Source organism: Xenopus laevis, chromosome 6L, assembly GCF_017654675.1.
Source record: "Xenopus laevis strain J_2021 chromosome 6L, Xenopus_laevis_v10.1, whole genome shotgun sequence".
Taxonomy (NCBI): Eukaryota; Metazoa; Chordata; class Amphibia; order Anura; family Pipidae; genus Xenopus; species Xenopus laevis.
The window spans coordinates 155,511,837-155,534,366 of NC_054381.1; positions in this window are offsets into that span (position 1 = coordinate 155,511,837).

Sequence of the window (22,530 nt, forward strand, 5' to 3'; positions counted from 1 at the left end):
CAGGGCCCCCATATACGTTAAAAAAAACATTGGTGCCAGGGTCCCCCATAAAAGTTTTTTAAAAAACATCGGTGGTCAGGGCCCTCCTACAAGTTGAAAAAAAACATTGAAACCAGGGCCCACCATAAAAGATTTTTTTTTAAAAAACATTTGTGGCTATGGCCCTCCCTTACAAGTTAAAAAGAAACATTGAGGCCCCAAATAATATTTTTTTAAAAAAAAAACATTGGTGGCAGGGGCCTATAGAATATTAAAATAATGCATTGGTGGCCAGAGGTCTAATAAAAAAAACAAAACACTTTGGTGTTTAGTAGAACTGAACTTGTGGCTTTGGGACTTTAGCTTTGGCTCCTTTTGTGGCTTTGGATCTTTTTGCAGCTTCAGGACTTCAGCTTTTTTCATGGCTTCGGGTCTTTTTGTGGCTTCAGCTTTGGCTCCTTTTGTGGCTTCAGGTCTTTTCGCAGCTTCAGGACTTCAACTTCGGCTCCTTCCGTAGCTTTGGGTCTTTTTGCGGCTTCAGGACTTCAGCTTCAGCTCCTTTAGTGGCTTTGGGTCTTTTTGCAACTTCAGGACTTCAACTCCGGGTCTTTTCGTGGCTTTGGCTCAGTTTCCAGCTTCGACTCTTCGAGGGTTTGGCATGAGTTTGGGGCCTGGCTTTGCTCCACTTTTAAAATAGCCAGGCCCACATTGACAGCGCTGAAGTTGTGCAAAACCGCAGAAGGCCCGGTACAACAGTACCCCCTGTGCCCTCCCTCATGGTGGCCCTGACACACACTTGCCTTAAAACACTCCCCTTTTTTCATTTTGGTTGTCTCTTCACTTTCCTTTTTTATGATTTTATGTTCTGCTTCCATTAAAGGCTGCTGCCCGTCCCCACTCATTCCTATTTATAGCAGGCAGAGAATTTACTTTCCCAAAGCAAAGACTCTTTTAGGAGCGGCACCTCAAAGCTCTGTGTCTGCCCCTTGCACAGATACTCAACATTTAGCACCCAGAAAGGTTATTACTTTCCTTCCCATAAAAAAGTCTTCTATTTTAGACAGAGACGGATGACTCTTAAACTTTCCCATCATAATGATGCTTTTAATGAGTCTGCATGTCGTGCTGAAAATCCGGCATTTCTACAGCATGCCCTAGTGTTCCATCCACCTTTATGATCTCCTCCTTGTTATTCTGCTGGGAAGGCACTTTTATTGTGGTTTCAGACCTCTGTCACTCCTTGATCGTACCCTGTGGTGTTCTCACTCGGGGAATCAGAAATTTCAAAGACGGGAGTTAATTTGGGATGATGGAAGGGAGGCAGGTTCTATGGAAATGAATGAAGAGTTGCAGACATAGCAAAAAGGGAATTATATATATTATATACTGGGTCATGGTATTCTATTGCACTTTACAGACAATATAAGGACTTATTTACAAATGGCTGGGCAGGATGCAAAGTGCACTTAAGGGGAACTTAAATTAAAATTAATATAAGCTTCATCACACTGAAATAAGAAACTTTCTAAATACAATCAATTGAATATTCTGCATCATTTCTGAAATAATCAAGTTTATGTTCACTATTCCTCTCTCAGCATCTGTTTCTCTTCATTCTTTCTTCATTCAGTAGTTGGTTGTCAGATATTCATTGACAGATCCTATATATCTTATAGGGGGGTCTTCCTTTCAGGGTTGGGCTGGAAATTGGAGGCCCTCTGGGGGCCCCCTGTGCGAATGCGCCAACTCTGGGCCTGTGCACATGTGTGAATGGTGGCACGCATGTGCAAATGCCGGAGTGGCGCTCGCCACCACTGTTTGTTTTTTTGGGGGGCACAACAGATCAGGGGAGGGGGTCTGGAGCCCATGAGGGCCGGGGCCCATCCGTTTTTTTTTCGGGTGTCCCGCTGGCCCAGTCCGACCCTGCTTCATTTCCTAGCAGATGAATTAGAGCTCACTCAAATAGCTTATTCCAGTACAAACAAAATCTAACAAAATAACTGCCTTTTGCACAAATTCTGCATGTAGAGAGACATGATGTCTGGTGAATTTAATAGAGTGAGCTCTAATACATCTTCTAGGCAAAAGGAGCCCCCCTATAAGATATATTGGATCTAACTGTCAATGAATATGTGACACCCAACTGCTGCATGAAGACAGAATGAAGAGAAACCAATGCTGATGCCGATAATTAAATCACATTTTTTCCAAAACATTGTAATTAGTTGAGTACATTAATTTCATTTTTTCTGTTGCATGTTTTGCCAAAACATTAATTGTGCTACCATAAATAAAGTTAGGAATAAAAAGAATAAACAAACAAAAAATATGAACAATCATAAAAAAAAACTCGGAACATGTTGAACCTACGAATTACCTCCAATAATCAATGTATTTTTTTTTCATTGAGTCATTTGTATGAAGCATATATGATGTTTGTCACTGTATTGCTTAAGACAAAAATGAAAAAATATATCTATGATTTGTAGGTTTCTGTTATGTACAGGTTCAGCTAGGTCCCGGTATCTTATATTAGTTGGGGCAACTTGGAAGGTTTTACATTTTTTTTTTAAAGTTACATGGGCCTGCACCAGATTTTTAATCTGGCTACAGGTGCAGAATCCCCTGTACTCCAGCTCAATAAATGGGTCCTCAGGGCCCTTGTGTCCGTGCCATTAGTAAATATAGTCCCTGCAATCTTATTTCCCAGGCACCACCCAGTCAGTCTCATGAGAAGCTGAACCCAGAAGGAAACACGTGAAGAACTCCCAATGGTCAGAATCAACATAATACATTTTACCAGCCCATGTATGGTTATCTCAACCACCCTAATAATTTGCCCCTGGTCATGTGTTTCTTCCAAGACTCAACTGGCCTGGGGTGCCCGCACCACCATTTTTCTTGTGTTCCCATGTTTTCATTGAACAGGAACAGACACGCTGATCAGATTTAAAAGCTTAGCATTTTTGATCACAGTTTGAACTATTGTCCCTCAACACCAATGATCTCAAATTGCATGGCCTTCCATTTCCAATACCTGGTGCTTTCTACTGTGACTGGATCTCATCTACTTGGCCCTTACATTCACATCATTCTTAATTAAAAAATAGTAAATGTGTAGTGACCCACTAGTGGCTGCTTTCCTTCAGGGGGTAGGAATTTTAGCGAATTGGCCTCAAAAGTGAGCTCTTTGAGGGACAAGAGGAAAGTGTTGGAAGGGTTACTGCCGGCTCTGTTCTCATTTCCCTACAGAAATAGGGATTGGTAGCACTAGATAGGTACCTAATATATAGAGACAAGAGGAAAGTGTTGGAAGGGTTACTGTCTGCTCTCTCTCATTTCCCTACAGAAATAGGGATTGGTAACACTAGATAGGTACCTAATATATAGAGACAAGAGGAAAGTGTTGGAAGGGTTACTGTCTGCTCTCTCTCATTTCCCTACAGAAATAGGGATTGGTAACACTAGATAGGTACCTAATATATAGAGACAAGAGGAAAGTGTTGGAAGGGTTACTGTCTGCTCTCTCTCATTTCCCTACAGAAATAGGGATTGGTAGCACTAGATAGGTACCTAATATATAGAGATTTTATTATAAAAAATACACTTACATTAATTCAAACATAACATAATATCAGAAAATCAAAAAAGCAACAAACCCACCCATACACCTTCCTGCCCACACGGTCCACCCCTCTGTCCATAGGCAACAGTCCAAAACCCTCCACCAAACCAGCAATTCACAAGGCCAAACTTGCAAAGTCTTGTTTGTGTCCATATGGACTTTATACCACCCCAACACTAAAACAATATCCAAACTCCCCCACCCTCTTCCAGAAATGCATGAAGAACAAAATAAATCATTTTCAGGACATATCTCTCCTTGTACTCTGTGCTGTGCAATATCTCTGCCATCAACCTGAGGATAAAAGGAGAGCAGCATCAGAGTGTGGGAGACAATACCAATACAACAGTTTCTATACAGTATATAACAAGATGGCAAGTTTATGATGCAGGAAGGTGCACTCATCGCCATCACTTTCCATTAGCCACAGAACTTCTTATCACATTTTCCTTCAGGAAACTCAACTGAGCCAGAGTTGCCCTAACAATGTTATCAGGAGTAGCACCAGAATAGCCAAAGGATCTCCTGCACCTATGCTGCCAGATCTGGTACCGTGTGCAGGCAATGATAAAGTAAAGGGTCTCACGGTCCAGTTGATGTTGCCTGGCAGAAACCCCATAGGCTGACTCTGCATATTTTAAGTTGTTTAAGACGGGAACTATAAGCTCTGCTGCCAACTGACCATACACATCTCATCACAGGGCAACTGACCAGAAAGTGATCCTGGGTCTCCTCCTCCCCACACTCCCAGGGGAAATTTTTGCTGCCAATACTAAAATAATTCAAGTTGTCCCGGACATAGAGATTCCCTGGAGTCAAAGCCAACAGTTGTCAAAGAACCTGGGGGGGGGAGTCTCTTGCCATTGAGATAGCGAAGGCTTTCCTGAAGGATGTTCCCTACACAGTCTCTCAAAATGAGAGGAACAGCAAAATAGTCCCTGATCACCCTGTGGTACAACTGCCTTCAGGAAGATGTTACCAGCTCACCCACCCTGATATCCCACCTCTTCAGAATCCTCAGAGCGAGAACTAGGTATAATGGGAGGGATCCCTGTACTAACTGAAATCTCTTCATTCTACCGCCTTGAAACCATGTTCCTATAAAAGGCGATACCCAATTCCTGATACAGACTTCCCACAGGGAATCATTTCCTAATATATAGGGATAGAGACAAGAGGAAAGTGTTGGAAGGGTTACTGTCTGTTCTGCTCTCATTTCCCTACAGAAATAGGGATTGGTAACACTAGATAGGTACCTAATATATAGAGACAAGAGGAAAGTGTTGGAAGGGTTACTGTCTGCTCTCTCTCATTTCCCTACAGAAATAGGGATTGGTAACACTAGATAGGTACCTAATATATAGAGACAAGAGGAAAGTGTCGGAAGGGTTACTGTCTGCTCTCTCTCATTTCCCTACAGAAATAGGGATTGGTAGCACTAGATAGGTACCTAATATATAGAGACAAGAGGAAAGTGTTGGAAGGGTTACTGTCTGCCCTGCACAAATGGAAACATTTGAAGGAAAACTATACCCCCCAGCATTAACCAGCAGATATGATATATGATTTATATCATATTAAATGGCCTTTTAAAGAATCTTACCAATATACATATCACTAAATATCGCCCTTTTTACATCTTTAACCACGAGCAACATTTAATAATATTCTCTGTACTCCCTCAAAGATCACCTGCACAGAAATAATGCAACACGAAGAATTGTGGGGGTAAAAGACAGAGCCTTGTCCATTAATTGACTCGTGACCTAACATGTTTGTATGCCCTTGGTTTGTTTGTGTGCACTGTGAAGGTGGCCCTTAGTTCTCAAAATGGCAGTTTTCTATGTAGGATTACCCGATGGCACATTATACAAAAAAAAAGTATATTTTTATGAAAATGGTTTATTTAGATGAAGCAGGGTTTTACATAAGAGCTGTTTCTATGTGATATATTTCTATATACACCTACATTATCCTGGGGGTTTAGTTTTCCTTTAATATATGGGATGCTGTGGGTGTTGCTTCTGTGTGAAATATTAACATTCTGGTTTCCTAGGTAAAATCATTTATCCTGATATTAAAGCCTTCATCCTAAATAAATAATGAGCTCTGTAAATGGTTTGCGCTGCAATATGGGGATTAGGGATCAATGAATAGAAGGGAAGCCAATCAGGGCCCTCAGTGAATCTTCTTTACTGTATTTTCATATATATTTCCAGCAGAATGTTACTCTCAGTCGGTTGATTGTGTTGCAGATCTGGTATTTGCAGTGAACTCTCTTTAGATTGTAAGCTCCACTGGTGCAGAGACTGGTGGCCATGATGTGTGTACAGCGCTGCAGAATATGTTGGTGCAATAGAAATAAAGGATAATAATAACACTCACTTGGAAAGTAGGTTCAATCCTCCAATGAACACAGGGGTGACATTTAATCACTGTTAGGATTATGCTCTGTATTCCAAGGTACCAATACTGCGGTGATGACAATGACTTGAGAGCAAAAATGTACAGATAAGGTCAGGTCCGGACTGAGAATTAAAATAGGCCCTGGCATTTCAGGTACACAGAGGCCCAATTAGTCCACACAGAGGCCCAAACATCCCCCACCAGCCCACTAAATACTGACTTTCTATGGCACCTTATAGCAGCCCCTCTGGCATTTGCCAGAACCCACAGATTGCCAGTCCGGGCCTGGATAAGGTGGTATCATTATTTAGATGTTTTTTTTTACAGCAAGTCTTTCTTTAGCTCTGAGATGCACCATTTGGTGGCAGTATTGGTGCATGAATTCGAATGCAGAAGCCGAGATACAGAATACTGTTGCATTACATCACTTTCTGCAGCATGTGCGGAGAATTTATTCAAAGCTTTCCCCGACAAGCCACCCATCATCATCCTTTTTAATGTTTTAATGCCATAAAGCAGGACAGGACTGCTGTTTACAATGGGGATCAGATAGGATCTGTGCAGCCACTGGGACAGAATGCTCTGTTATACAGATAGCTAGAATCTCAGCTGCCATAAAGCAGGACAGGACTGCTGCTTACAATAGGGATCAGATAGGATCTGTGCAGCCACTGGGACAGAATGCTCTGTTATACAGATAGCTAGAATCTCAGCTGCCATAAAGCAGGACAGGACTGTTGCTTACAATGGGGATCAGATAGGATCTGTGCAGCCACTGGGACAGAATGTTCTGTTATACAGATAGCTAGAATCTCAGCTGCCATAAAGCAGGACAGGACTGCTGCTTACAATGGGGATCAGATAGGATCTGTGCAGCCACTGGGACAGAATGTTCTGTTATACAGATAGCTAGAATCTCAGCCATAAAGCAGAACAGGACTGCTGCTTACAATGGGGATCAGATAGGATCTGTGCAGCCACTGGGACAGAATGTTCTGTTATACAGATAGCTAGAATCTCAGCTGCCATAAAGCAGGACAGGACTGCTGCTTACAATGGGGATCAGATAGGATCTGCAGGCCCGGATTTGCGGCAAGGCCGCATAGGCCCGGGCCTAGGGCGGCAAAGAAATAGGGGCGGCATGCCGCCCAGCCGCCGTTCAACTGCACCAGCTGCGCCGGCGTTTTTTCACCAGCGCGCTGGGAAGGCGGGCGCTAGGACCGCGCGGCCGCCTGGTCGGACCGCGCGGCCTAGGGGCGCGCAAAAGTTAAATCCGGCGCTGAGGATCTGTGCAGTCACTGGGACAGAATGTTCTCTTATACAGATAGCTAGAATCTCAGCTGCCATAAAGCAGGACAGGACTGCTGCTTACAATGGGGATCAGATAGGATCTGTGCAGCCACTGGGACAGAATGCTCTGTTATACAGATAGCTAGAATCTCAGCTGCCATAAAGCAGGACAGGACTGCTGCTTACAATGGGGATCAGATAGGATCTGTGCAGCCACTGGGACAGAATGCTCTGTTATACAGATAGCTAGAAGCTCAGCCATAAAGCAGGACAGGACTGCTGCTTACAATGGGGATCAGATACAGAGAGCTAGAATCTCAGCTTTATATACACATGATAACACAATATGAAATAATATATATTAGTAATTAGTGATTGTATCTGGCTTGGCTAGGAAAAATACCACATTTGCCCTGCACTAAATCATAGAGGCAAATGGGCAGCGTATGGCACAAACAGAGAATAATTCATGTCCTTAATAACGTGGCACAGCAGAGATTCCTGCATTTATCATTAGAACAATATTTATGAATGTGACACGTGAGTACTTATCCCCAGATTCCACTGGTGCAAGATAAATTAGCCCTGTGATATATTTTGCTTGATATTGCAGAATTTGCCTTAAAACCCAATTAATTATTCACAACCGCAAAAATAAATATGGATTTTAGCCTGAAAGGTTGAATACATCACTTACGCTTCCTATTCTATAATGCACAGGGGATTTTGTATATAAATGGGCTGATTCTCTTTTCTCACATTTACTATCCAGCCTTTTTTTTGGAAGCGGGTGAGTGGATTCAGGGGCTATAGGGGTCCAACCTGGGCTCCTCTTGTGTTTCTAGGCTGTTAGGTGGCCACATGGTACATTCTTATATCCTCCTCTCATATACCCACTGAATCGCCATGTTTTTTACTAGCAATTTGTCATGATATAGGCAAGATGGCATGCTTTTGTATACTTAATGGTAATGAAAACAAATGTGGTATAATTTTCCATGCCAGTCTTAACAGGCATTGGTACTAGTGATACAGAATAGTCTAGGGTCAAACTGGGGCAGTGGGACACTCAGATAAAACCTGGTGGGCCTCGGCCCTCATGGCCCAATGTCCCTGCTAAGTGCTGCAGGTACGATGTTTCCCCAACCCCAATTGCAGCCACAAGGAGATAGTGTAAGGTACTCAGTGTGAGGATTGGGGCTGGCATTTAGAGGAGGTGAAGCTCATGACTGGGGTGAGTCCCGAGGTGGCAGCCCTGGTGGGCTTCAGACACCCCAGTCCAACACTGGTAGGGATTTCATGCAATCATTAGAAGGCATAGGTTCCAATTCCAGGGTTTACTTTACCAGCCTAAACCTTGTGGTCCACCAACCATATACCAGCATCTCAGATATATGACCCAGGTAAGTTGCTGGCCAATTAATAATAGCAAAAGTATGCCAAAGAAACCCTAGAAGAACCATCTCTTAATGGTCCACCATTTGGTTGGTTCCAGCAGCCTTAAACCAGAGTCTCAGATATATGTCCCAGGGAAGTTGCTGGTTAATTAATAATGCCAACATAATGCCAAAGAAACCCTAGAAGAACCATCTCTTGATGGTACATAATTTGGTTGGTTCCACCAGCCTTAAACCAGAATCTCAGATAAATGTCCCAGGGAAGTTGCTGGCCAATTAATAATAGCAAAAGTATGCCAAAGAAACCCTAGAAGAACCATCTTTTAATGGTCCACCATTTGGTTGGTTCCACCAGCCTTAAACCAGAGTCTCAGATATTTGTCCCAGGGAAGTTGCTGGCTATTTAATAATGCCAACATAATGCCAAAGAAACCCTAGAAGAACCATCTCTTGATGGACCATCATTTGGTTGGTTCCACGAGCCTTAAACCAGAATCTCAGATATATGACCCAGGGAAGTTACTGGCCAATTAATAATGCCAACATAATGCCAACGAAACCCTAGAAGAAACATCGCTTGATGGTCCATCATTTGGTTGGTTCCACCAGCCTTAAACCAGAATCTCAGATATATGACCCAGGGAAGTTTCTGGCCAATTTATTAACATTTGGCCACAAGCTGGGCCCACCTATCCATTGCATGAAACCCTTAATAAAGGTAGCCCTACATTTTGGAAACCACTGATTCAGTCTGATTCAAATTCATTATGGTTGCCCACTAACCTCTGAATACAGTATCTCAATCTGCATTATTTGGATAACATGTAGACGCCTTTCCTGTAATTCTGAGTTTTCTGGATAATGGATACCATACCTGGAAATCGTTTTTACACATCTGGCTTATTTGGATAAAATGGACTCTATAGGAGAAGGCCTTTCTGGATAACGGGTTTTCGCATAACGTATACCGTACCTATATATTCCATGGTGCCAATCATTTTCTGCACCTTTATAATAATACCTCTCTGCATTGGTTAACAAAGAAAAGAATATAGAGCTGCTCCCAGTCCCTCCCAGTATAATAAATTGGAAATATAGTGACATTGATTAATACATCACCATCGTCGGGTTCAATTACAGCTACTTTGATAAAACATTTGTAGCAGTGACCTGACCTCCCTCGCTCCGTTTCCATCCATTTAAAATATTAAAGATTTCTATTTCTGAATTTCCCTTGTTGAACTTTAGGAAAATTTTCTTCTTGAACTCGTTTATTTTTTCTTAAGACAAAAGAGGTCGTGGGGGGATTCACGTCTCCGTCGCTAAGGAGAGATATCATCTTTACATAACCCCTCCAAAGAGCAAAGCCCCGTTAAGTCTCCCTTTTAGAGTCGTAATTGGATTTTATCCGTGCGAAGACGCGTTTGATCTTTCCGTCTTGTAGCCTAATGGAGGAAAGGTCTTTGATGATGAGTTTGTCTGACAGTACATGAGCACTGGGTGTTCAGGAATATCTTACACAGACACTGACATTTCTATATCCCATAGTTTAATGGACTGGAAAATATATTTTATTTTAAATTTGCATAATTTTGTTTTAATAATACAACCCCCCAACTAGAAATAGATTTTAAAGCAGTGGTTCACCTTTTAGTTAATTGTTAAGGACCCAATTATTAAACGTCAATTTATTCTGGTCAAGGTTTTTAGGGAAAAAACTCAAATTTTTTGTGAATTTTTTTTTCTAGAGATTTATATAAAACTCCAAAAATACTCCATCTCCTGTAGTCAATGGCAGATGTCCCTAAAGTTGTTTCTTGAAATTAGGGATGCACCAAATCCATTATTTTAGATTCAGCTGAACCCCTAATCCTTCGTGAAAGATTCGTCCGAATACCGAACCCGAATCCTAATTAGGGGGCGGCAAGCGGAAAACCTTTTTTTACTTCCTTGTTTTGTGTCAAAAAGTGCAATTTCCCTCCCCGCCCCTAATTTGCATATGCAAATTAGGATTCGGGTGAATCTGAATCCTGCTGAAAAAGGCCCAATCCTGTCCGAATCCCGAACCGAACCCTGGATTCGGTGCATCCCTACTTGAAATCGTGATCTGTGCTGGATAATCCGAAAAAAGTCATGTATTTGCATCGAAAACTGAATAAAATCGGGTTTCCAGAGCGTCAACGTTACGATTCAAATTGACCTCAGTTTTATATATTATAATATCGTGGGTTTAAAAAAAATTATACATGGATATACATTTTATATAGTTTGGTCATGATAAAAAAAACCTGAAGGTCTCTCAGTATCAGTTACAAGTGCTGGCAAATGTTTCTATGTGATTACACAACAGACAGCCGTACATGCATATATTAAGAACAGACCTCCCAACTGTCCCGTTTTCAGTGGGACAGTCCTGCTTTTGACAGCACAACTCACAGTCCCGCGTTTGTAGTTAAAAGTCCCATTTTTCTCTGCACTGAACAGCCAGAAAAAGAAACAAAGTTTCTAACTTACTGTAATTGGCTTTTGACAGAGAGCACCGGACAGCCACAGGTGCAACTCTGATACTTTTGTAACAGTTTTGAGATAAGCAAATAAGTAATTGTAACAATTTAGATATGGAAGTCCCATGGGAGAAGTTAGACTCACAACTTAAAGGGCAATTCATCTTCATGAGCAAAACTATAATAACTGGAAAAAAAAACACAGAAATATGTTCAAACTTCCATAACCTGACGCATTTTGTAAAATGAACATGGTAATTAGGGGGTGTGGCTACAAAAATGGGCGCGGCAATTTTTTTGTTTTTATGTTGGGAGGTATGTAAGAAGGATAAGACATTTCGGCTGCACCTAGTCACAGTCTCCTTATAAACAAAATTAAAGGCAGCTTATTGGCCCGTGTGTGGGGCCTTCCAACAGGCTTCCCCGATTGATATCTGCCCTAAAGTTGGGCAGATCTGGATCGGGCAGGGTAAAAAAATCCCGTTGGATCGCGGTTGCATCTGTCCGTTGATGCTGTCCCGCAATCCGACCACCTGTATAGTCTGCATTGTGATCTGATTGTTGGGACCTAGGGCCCACGACTGGATCAGCCCAATATTGCCCACCTTAATGTGGGCGTATCAGGGAGAGATCTGCTCGTTTGGCGATCTCCCTGTGTATGGTCAGCTTTAGAGACATTTACAGTAAATATGTTGATTATTGTGTTTTTATGATATTTTCAGCTGTGCTTGTGGTGTCTGTTTGCTGATTGGCCACTAGGCTGTGCTGTTGCACCTTTCATTGGTCTCCTTTCATCTCCATCAGTGTAACAAAAAGATCTTCCATGATCAGGACACGTTGAAAGACATGACAATAAATATTGTCAGAAGATGTTAATCAACTAATGTCACGGCAACAAGCAATTAAAACGACTTGGCTATGAATTATGGGACGGCACATTTTTTACATTTTATTTGAGGGTGGCAGATCCGCTCCGAGTGACACAGACCAGCCACAGAAGAGAGGAACACGGGCAGACACATCGAAGAAGGAGATAAGAGTCGGTTTCCTCTGCAGCTTTCTCCCTTTTCCAAAATGTTTCCATTGTTTCACCCGAGATGCAGAGATTTCACAAAGGAGCTTTACATCTAATTCTAGGTTTTATTTCCTTATAATACACAAAAGCCATGAATATCTTGTAAATTGTATCCTTATAAATGGTGAGTAGTGATGTCATCAGTTATAAATGGTGAGTAGTGATGTCATCAGTTATAAACGGTGAGTAGTGATGTCATCAGTTATAAACGGTGAGTAGTGATGTCATTTTTGTCACATGACTCACCAAAACTTGTGTATTATAATAAAATCCCCCTTGTTGGAAAATATGAGGATAATAGAAGTAACCATGACCTGTATAAAAATGTTTAGATACCTGTTTATATGGTCATGGAACTCCACGGTGACTTAAAATATCCTTATATTTTACAATAGGGGGTACTTTATTCACTATATATTTAAATTATATTGTACTCTGTTAATAGTTAAGTTAACTTTTTGTATGTTATAAAATGGATAATTCCAACCAGCTTTTCAATTGGTCTTGATTATTTATTTTTTTATAGTTTTTGAATGATTTGGTTTCTTCTTTCCAACTTTCAAATGGGGTTTACTGACCCCTTCTAAAACAAAATACTCTGTAAGGCTACAAATGTATTGTTTTTGTTACTTTTTATTACTCCTCTTTCTATTTGGGCCTCTCCTATTCATATTCCAGTCTCTTATTCAAATTAGTGCATGGTTGCTAGGGGAATTTGGACCCTAGCAACCAGATTGCTGAAATGTCCAACTGGAGCGTAAAAAGCGAAATAACTCAAAAACCACAATAATAAAAATATGAAAATCGATTATAAATTGTCTCAGAATATCCCTCTCTACGTCATACTAAAAGTTAACTCAAATGTGAACAACCCCATTAAGCAAACAATTCTTATTTTATGGGGGGTTGCCTGATGATAATATGCTTTATTGAGTTTTAAAATGGAAAAACCTTGAATAAAACCTCTTGGAGTACCTTCCGGTCCCTGGGCTGGGAAAGTAAAAAATCATATCATACGAAGTTTTCCGACTTTTGGCGCATGCGCAGTAGATCCGTACCGGCGAAATGCTCCTACTGCGCATGCGCCGGTCAAAGCAGGAAGAAGATCGCTTGGAAGAAGATGTCGTCGGTGAACTCCGTAGACTGGACCTGCGCAGAAGGGTAAGTAACAAGTTTGGGGCATTTGCCCAGCGGGACAGGTAGGCCAGGGGGGAGGAGGGAGGGTGGACAACACACGGGAGGGGGGGAGGGTTTTTGCGCCGACTGGGTTTCCTTCTCCTTTAAAGCAGAAGGAAAGTCATCTTGCACTTGGGGGTGCCAAATGTTAGGCACCCCAAGTTATTGCATTTACTTACCTGACCGACGACTTTCCTTCTCCTTTAAGTCATGCGGCTCCAGGGACTATTTACCAGAGACTCCCTTAAAGTGGACCTGTCACCCAGACACAAAAAGCTGTATAATAAAAGTCCTTTTCAAATTAAACATGAAATCCAATTTCTATTTTTTATTAAAGCATTCATAGCTGTTGTAAGCTCATTTAAAAATCTCAGCTGTCAATCAAATATTGTCTGCCCCTCCTCCATGCCATGGGCATACAATTACATACAATTACTTTCACTTTCCATTCAGCACTTCCTACATGTCACTGCTCTCCCCACATTCCCTCTCTCTCTTTACCATTTAATTGTGTAGCCAGGGCATGGGGACGGACATCAGGTCCCCCATTCTGGTGCACAAACAGGATTCTGAGATGATACAAGACTTGTCTTAATAACAGTGTCCACTAAATGGCTCCTGCCTGCTTGTTATAAATATTAATTTCTTAGACTGAAGGAAACAAGATTCAAATAATTTATATTGTGTAATTAAAGTTAATTTTGCTTGACTAATGTGATAAAATAGGATTTTCAATAAATTTTTTGGGGTGACGGGTCCCCTTTAAAGTCAATGGGCGTCTGAATAGTATTGACGCGTGACGGTTACACCAGCGAATTTTCACGGGAGTTTTGCAAATTTATTAGCGGAAATTTGCGCCTGGAGAATTTATTCCCCCGTCACTAGTGAGAATCAAAAATTTGAGTTTTAGGGCAAGACAATGCTACAGGGCTGATATATAAATGTTCATTATATATTGTTAAATAATTATACAATGTTTATTGTAATGTGTATTGCAATTATTGCTTTTTATTTGTCAATCTGTTTTTTTTTCCTCTTTAAAAATGTTATCTGCCAACATGCACTCAGGGAAATTAGGATTTCGAAGCTATTGAGAAAAAGAAAACACAGTCGAGAAAAAAAAAACGTTATTAGATTAAAGCCCCCAAGTGTGTAGCACGTTACTACCTAGTGTTCTAAAAAGGCTCTCACTACATGTATTGTCCCTCGGAGGGGCTCTCCTGCTCTAAACCCTCACCCCTCCCTGCTCCTGCTGTTTGTTTTCCTACCTCTGTATTAAATGATTATTTTCTGTGCTGAGATTTTTCTCTCCGTGCCGTTTTCTCTCTCTTTTTCAAGGAGAGCGAGTGTCAAGATGACAAGACCGATTGCATTTGGTGGATGAACTAGATAGCTCGGCGCTTTAAAAGAGATGTTTTTCACAAGAAGGAAAATAAAAAAAGCTTTTTGCCGGCAATATTACAAGGGGTATAGTGAGAAAAAGGGCTTACATTTCAGGGACCGCTTAAAGTGAACGCATATTCATAGCATTTGGGGAACCTTAACACACGAATAGGCCATGATTTATCATCCTACTTTCTAAACCCATATATATAGTTCCCAGAATTGTATATGCCTTACTAAGTCCTCTAAATAACAGTTACACTATGTCTTACCTCAGTTGTACCAGTGTTGTCTGTCTAACAGGTTTTCCAGGCTCACTTTCTATAAGACTGGGACATCACTGGGTTTGGATTGGTTGGGTGAGTACTCTCAAATTACTTCTGTTGCAGAGAAGCAAAAAGTATGGATGCTTAAAGGGATCCTGCCATCGGAAAACATGTTTTTTTCAAAACGCATCAGTTAATAGGGCTGCTCCAGCAGAATTCTGCACTGAAATCCATTTCTCAAAAGAGCAAACAGATGTTTTTATATTTAATTTTGAAATCTGACATGGGGCTAGAAATTTTTTGTCAATTTCCCAGATGCCCCAAGTCATGTGACTTGTGCCTGCACTTTAGGAGAGAAATAATTTCAGGCAGGCTGCTGTTTTTCCTTCTCAATGTAACTGAATGTGTCTCAGTGGGACATGAGTTTTTACTATTGAGTGTTGTTCTTAGATCTACCAGGCAGCTGTTATCTTGTGTTAGGGAGCTGTTATCTGGTTACCTTCCCATTGTTCTGTTTTTATGCTGCTGGGGGGAAAAGGGAGGGGTGATATCACTCCAACTTGCAGTACAGCAGTAAAGAGTGATTGAAATTTATCAGAGCACAAGTCACATGACTTGGGGCAGCTGGGAAATTGACAATATGTCTAGCCCCATGTCAGATTTCAAAATTGAATATAAAAAAATCTGTTTGCTCCTTTGAGAAATGGATTTCAGTGCAGAATTCTGCTGGAGCAGCACTATTAACAGATTCATTTTGAAAATTTTTTTTTTCCCATGACAGTTTCCCTTTAACCCAATTGTCTCCTAAGACTCAATATAGGAAAACGACCAATAAATGGATCCTTTAACAGTGGGGTCAGACAACTGAAATGCAGCATTCCAGGCTCACTTTCTGTAAGACTGGGACATCACTGGGGTTGGGACAGTTGGGTAAGTGCTCTCGAATGACTTCAGTTGCTGAGAAGCAAACATTAAGGGTGCTTAACCCAACTGTCCCCAAGACTTAAGAAAGGAACATGATCAATAAATGGAGCCTTTAACAGTGAAATCAGTTCACTCAAATGCAGCATTCCAGGCTCACTTTCTGTTCTGTAAGACTGGGATCTCACTGGGGTTGAGACAGTTGGGTAAGTACTCTCAAATGACTTCAATTGTAGAGAAGCAAAAAGTAATGGCGCTTAACCCAAATGTCCCTAAAGACTGATGAAAGGAAAATGATCAATAAATGGAGCCTTTAAAAGTCAGGTCATGCCACTCAAATGCCGAATTTCAGGCTAATTTTTTTGTAAGGTGGAAACTGTTGGGTAAGTGCTCTCAAATGACTTCTGTTGCAGAGAAGCAAGAAGTAGGGGTGCTTATCTCAACTGTCTCCTAAGACTCACAAAAGGGACATGACTAATAAATGGAGCCTTTAACAGTGGGGTCAGGGCAACTTAAATGTAGAATTCCAGGCTCACTTTCTGTAAAACTGGGACATCACTGGGTTTGGGATATAACTGGGGTTGTAAGTACTCTCAAATGACTTGGGTAAGTACTCTGAAATTACTTCTATTGTAGAGAATCAAAAAGTAATGGCGCTTAACCAAAATGTCCCTAAAGACTGAAGAAAGAAAAATGATCAATAAATGGAGCCTTTAACAGTCAGGTCATGACTGTTGGGTAAGTACTTTGAAAATGACTTTTGTTGCAGAGAAGCAAGAAGTAGGGGCACTTAACCCAACTTTTTTTTTAATACTCAAGAAAGGAACATGACAAATAAATGGAGCATTTAACAGTAGGGGCAGGTAATTCAAATGAAGAATCAAAAAAGGAACCTTATGATGCAGTTGGTAAGGGTGGCCTGACTCTAAATTACCCCCTTAGGGTAATTCAGATGGGCAATTGGTATGGTGAGTGAAAATTGGAAAACTAGGGTTCTTGGGGTGAGATGGATAATATTGAAGGGGGACATGGATAATAAGCAGAACCCAGGCTCCAGGCTAGGCTCAGGATCCATCATCTTTGAGGATGGGTGGCATTGTTTTTACTATTGTTTAATATCAATAGTACAAATGCTTATATGTAAGTTATATTTGTTAATACAGGTATGCTCAGCACCTAGGGTTTTCCAGATGATTTGGATCTTCATACCTTAAGTCTAATAAAGAAATAATTTAAGCATAACAGTTTTGCCTCCAATAAGGATTAATTATACCTTAGTTGGGATCAAGTACAAGGGACTCTTTTATTATTACACAGAAAGAGGAAACCATTTTCAAAAATATTAATTATCTCATGGAGTCTATGGGAGATGGCCTTTGCATAAGCTCTCTGGATAACAGGATTCCAGATAACAGATCCAATACCTGTATATGTTAATTTATATTAAATATCGTGTTTAGAAACAACTGGAGCTTTCTCTTCCTAATTGTGGTGTACATTGTCCAGTTAACGTGTTGGGGTGCAGGAAGGGATGAAGGGGTACTTGGAGTCTTGACCCGAAACTTGTCATGGAGCTTAGAGCAAGTATGCAGAAGTGCAAGCCGGGTTATTGTACCTTTAATGAATAGGATCAGTACGTGGACCCACTACGTTCATTGTAGCATGACCGCACTTGCAGTTACAGGTGACCCTTGTGGAGCTGAAATATTTAGTAATTGTAAAATCAAACAAATTTGCCTATGAATTGTAATGCCAAGAAGACTACAAGAGGGCTCGGTTTGATTGGAATCTTTGGGTGAGCTTCCATAACCAACTAATTCTCTCTGCTCTCACGGCATTAACCATAAACAGGGCCGCCATTAGAAATCACTGAGCCCCACCCCCCCTTACAAGTTAAAAAGAAACATTCGGCCCCAGAGAATATTTTTTAAAAAAAACATTGGTGGATGGGGCCTATAGAGTATTAAAATAATACATAGGTGGCCAGAGGTTTAATAAAATAAAAAAACACAAATTGGTGTTCAGTAGAACTGAACTCGTGGCTTCAGGACTTCAACTTCGGCTTTGGGTCTTCAAGTTAAGCTCATTTCCTGACTTCGGGTCTTTATGAGACTTAGGGTCTTCAAGTTCAGCTCATTTTGTGACTTTGGATCTTTTCGCGGCTTCGGGTCTTCAAGTTCAGCTCATTTCTTGACTTCCGGTCTTTTCGCGACTTAGGGTCTTCAAGTTCGGCTACTTTCGTGACTCCGGGTCTTTTCGCGACTTAGGGTCTTCAAGTTCGGCTCATTTTGTGACTTTGGATCTTTTCGCGGCTTAGGGTCTTCAAGTTCGGCGCCTTTCGTGACTTTGTTTTTTTTTTCGGCTTCGGGTCTTCAAGTTCAGCTCATTTCTTGACTTTGGGTCTTTTCGCAACTTAGGGTCTAAAAGTTCGGCTCCTTTCGTGACTTCAGGTCTTTTTGCGGCTTCGGGTCTTCAAGTTCAGCTCATTTCTTGACTTCGGGTCTTTTCGCAACTTAGGGTCTCCAAGTTCAGCTCATTTCTTGACTTTGGGTCTTTTCGCAACTTAGGGTCTCCAAGTTCAGCTCATTTCTTGACTTCGGGTCTTTTCGCAACTTAGGGTCTTCAAGTTCGGCTCTTTTAGTGACTTCGGGTCTTTTTGCGGCTTCGGGTCTTTAAGTTTGGCTACTTTCGTGACTTTGGGTCTTTTCGCGACTTTGGGAATTCGAGTTCAGCTCATTTCTTGACTTTGTGTCTTTTTGCGACTTCGGGTCTTCAAGTTCGGCTCCTTTTGTGACTTTGGGTCTATTCGCGGCTTCAGGACTTCAACTGCGGCTCCTAGGGAATTCGTAGGTTCAGGACTTTGGAAGACGTGACATGGCTTTGGCGCAGTCAAGGTGAGTGCAGAACAGCTGGGCCCCCCTTTAGGCACAGGCCCGGTACAGTAGTACCCCCCTGTGCCTTCCTTGATGGTGGCCCTAACCTTAAACATGTAAACACATAAAAAATGTTCCCTATGCTGAACATTAGTATATAATAACATCACATTTCCCCTTTAAACAATGTGGATAGAATATTTAGTATATGCAAAGGTACCAGCATCAGAACCAATTGATTTTTTTTTGCTTAAAAGTCCTTTATGGGTGGGCTGGTGACGTTTGGAGGCGGGCAGGTGATGTGGGGAGGCGGGGCAGGTGATGTAAATGTCCTAAAAACCAAATGTTCTGTAAACATTTATTGCTATTGCTACTTTATACTACTCATCTTTCTATTCAGGTCTCTCCCATTTATATTCCAGTCTCTTATTCATATCAATGCATGGTTGTTAGGGTAATTTGGACCATAGCAACCAGATTGCGGAAATTACAAACTGGAGAGCTGCTGAATAAAAAGCTAAATAACTCAAAAACCACAAATAATAAAAAAGGAAAACCGATTGCAAATCGTCTCAGAATACCCCTCTCTATATCACACTAAAACTTAATTTAAAGGTGATCAACCCCTTTAAGATAAATAACAAGTATTATACAACTCTAGTAAAATAGGGTAACATGGGTGTAATTGAACTCCACACTCTATAATATTAAAGTCTAGGGAGAATTAAACTTTATAGGTTCCATAAATTAAGTAATTCAGGTTATGATTATAAACCAAGATCTATTAACCCCGTTACTTTTTCTGAGACCACCGGCCTCGTCAGGTAACATTTACATAATAACTTCCATTATTCCCCCCCCACAGCATTTTCTCTCCCACAGTACATTCACATAATTCTCCCCCGTGAGAAACATCACATTATCACCAGTGCATTAGATTTATTTTAACATGACAAATGTGGGTTTTTTTTTTTTAATTGCTCGCAATTTTACGCCACTTTTTGCCTTGAAAATGACAATTATCACAGCAGCCCGGCTTATACAAAGAATACATTTTCAAATGCGCTCGGCGCATTATGCTGATGAACGAATTATTTGTAAGCTCATGGGACCAAACACAGAGAAACTGGTGAAAAAAACAGCATCTCGCTAATAATTTTTCTTTTATTCTTGTTTTATTCTTGTCAAGATTTATCTGGGATAAGGGAGAAAAATACAATATCGATATCTGAACTTAATGACCTTTCTTAGAAATCTGCCAAGTATGGTATGTCATGAGAAAATACTCAATTTGCTGGTGAAATACACTGAGGACTGTTGAGCAGATGAACACAAATTAAGCGCCGTGTGGTGGTGACTTAGATTAGACAGGACCATCTCTCCCTACTATACCTGCTATCCCACAGTCACACTCCCTTCCCAGAGACTATTATCCACTGTTACTATAGGCACCATCTCTCCCTACTATACCTGCTATCCCACAGTCACACTCCCTTCCCAGAGACTATTATCCACTGTTACTATAGGCACCATCTCTCCCTACTATACCTGCTATCCCACAGTCACACTCCCTTCCCAGAGACTATTATCCACTGTAACTATAGGCACCATCTCTCCCTACTATACCTGCTATCCCACAGTCACACTCCCTTCCCAAAGACTATTATCCCACTGTTACTATAGACACCATCTCTCCCTACTATACCTGCTATCCCACAGTCACACTCCCTTCCCAGAGACTATTATCCACTGTTACTATAGGCACCATCTCTCCCTACTATACCTGCTATCCCATAGTCACACTCCCTTCCCAGAGACTATTATCCACTGTTACTATAGGCACCATCTCTCCCTACTATACCTGCTATCCCACAGTCACACTCCCTTCCCAGAGACTATTATCCCACTGTTACTATAGGCACCATCTCTCCCTACTATACCTGCTATCCCACAGTCACACTCCCTTCCCAGAGACTATTATCCCACTGTTACTATAGGCACCCATCTCTCCCTACTATACCTGTTATCCCACAGTCACACTCCCTTCCCAGAGACTATTATCCCACTGTTACTATAGGCACCATCTCTCCCTACTATACCTGCTATCCCACAGTCACACTCCATTCCCAGAGACTATTATCCACTGTTACTATAGGCCACCATCTCTCCCTACTATACCTGCTATCCCACAGTCACACTCCCTTCCCAGAGACTATTATCCACTGTTACTATAGGCACCATCTCTCCCTACTATACCTGCTATCCCACAGTCACAACTCCCTTCCCAGAGACTATTATCCCACTGCTACTATAGGCACCACCTCTCCCTACTATACCTGCTATCCACAGTCACACTCCCTTCCCAGAGACTATTATCCACTATAGACACCATCTCTCCCTACTATACCTGCTATCCCACAGTCACACTCCCTTCCCAGAGACTATTTATCCACTGTTACTATAGACACCATCTCTCCCTACTATACCTGCTATCCCACAGTCACACTCCCTTCCCAGAGGACTATTATCCACTGTTACTATAGACACCATCTCTCCCTACTATACCTGCTATCCCACAGTCACACTCCCTTCCCAGAGACTATTATCCACTGTTACTATAGACACCATCTCTCCCTACTATACCTGCTATCCCACAGTCACACTCCCTCCCAGAGACTATTATCCCACTGTTACTATAGGCACCATCTCTCCCCTACTATACCTGCTATCCCACAGTCACACTCCCTTCCCAGAGGACTATTATCCCACTGTTACTATAGGCACCATCTCTCCCTACTATACCTGCTATCCCACAGTCACACTCCCTTCCCAGAGACTATTATCCACTGTTACTATAGACACCATCTCTCCTACTATACCTGCTATCCCACAGTCACACTCCCTTCCCAGAGACTATTATCCCACTGTTACTATAGGCACCATCTCTCCCTACTATACCTGCTATCCCACAGTCACACTCCCTTCCCAGAGACTATTATCCACTGTTACTATAGACACCATCTCTCCCTACTATACCTGCTATCCCACAGTCACACTCCCTTCCCAGAGACTATTATCCCACTGTTACTATAGGCACCATCTCTCCCCTACTATACCTGCTATCCCACAGTCACACTCCCTTCCCAGAGACTATTATCCCACTGTTACTATAGGCACCATCTCTCCCTACTATACCTGCTATCCCACAGTCACACTCCCTTCCCAGAGACTATTATCCCACTGTTACTATAGACATCATCTCTCCCTACTATACCTGCTATCCCACAGTCACACTCCCTTCCCAGAGACTATTATCCACTGTTACTATAGGCACCATCTCTCCCTACTATACCTGCTATCCCACAGTCACACTCCCTTCCCAGAGACTATTATCCCACTGTTACTATAGGCACCATCTCTCCCTACTATACCTGCTATCCCACAGTCACACTCCCTTCCCAGAGACTATTATCCACTGTTACTATAGACACCATCTCTCCCTACTATACCTGCTATCCCACAGTCACACTCCCTTCCCAGAGACTATTATCCCACTGTTACTATAGGCACCATCTCTCCCTACTATACCTGTTATCCCACAGTCACACTCCCTTCCCAGAGACTATTATCCCACT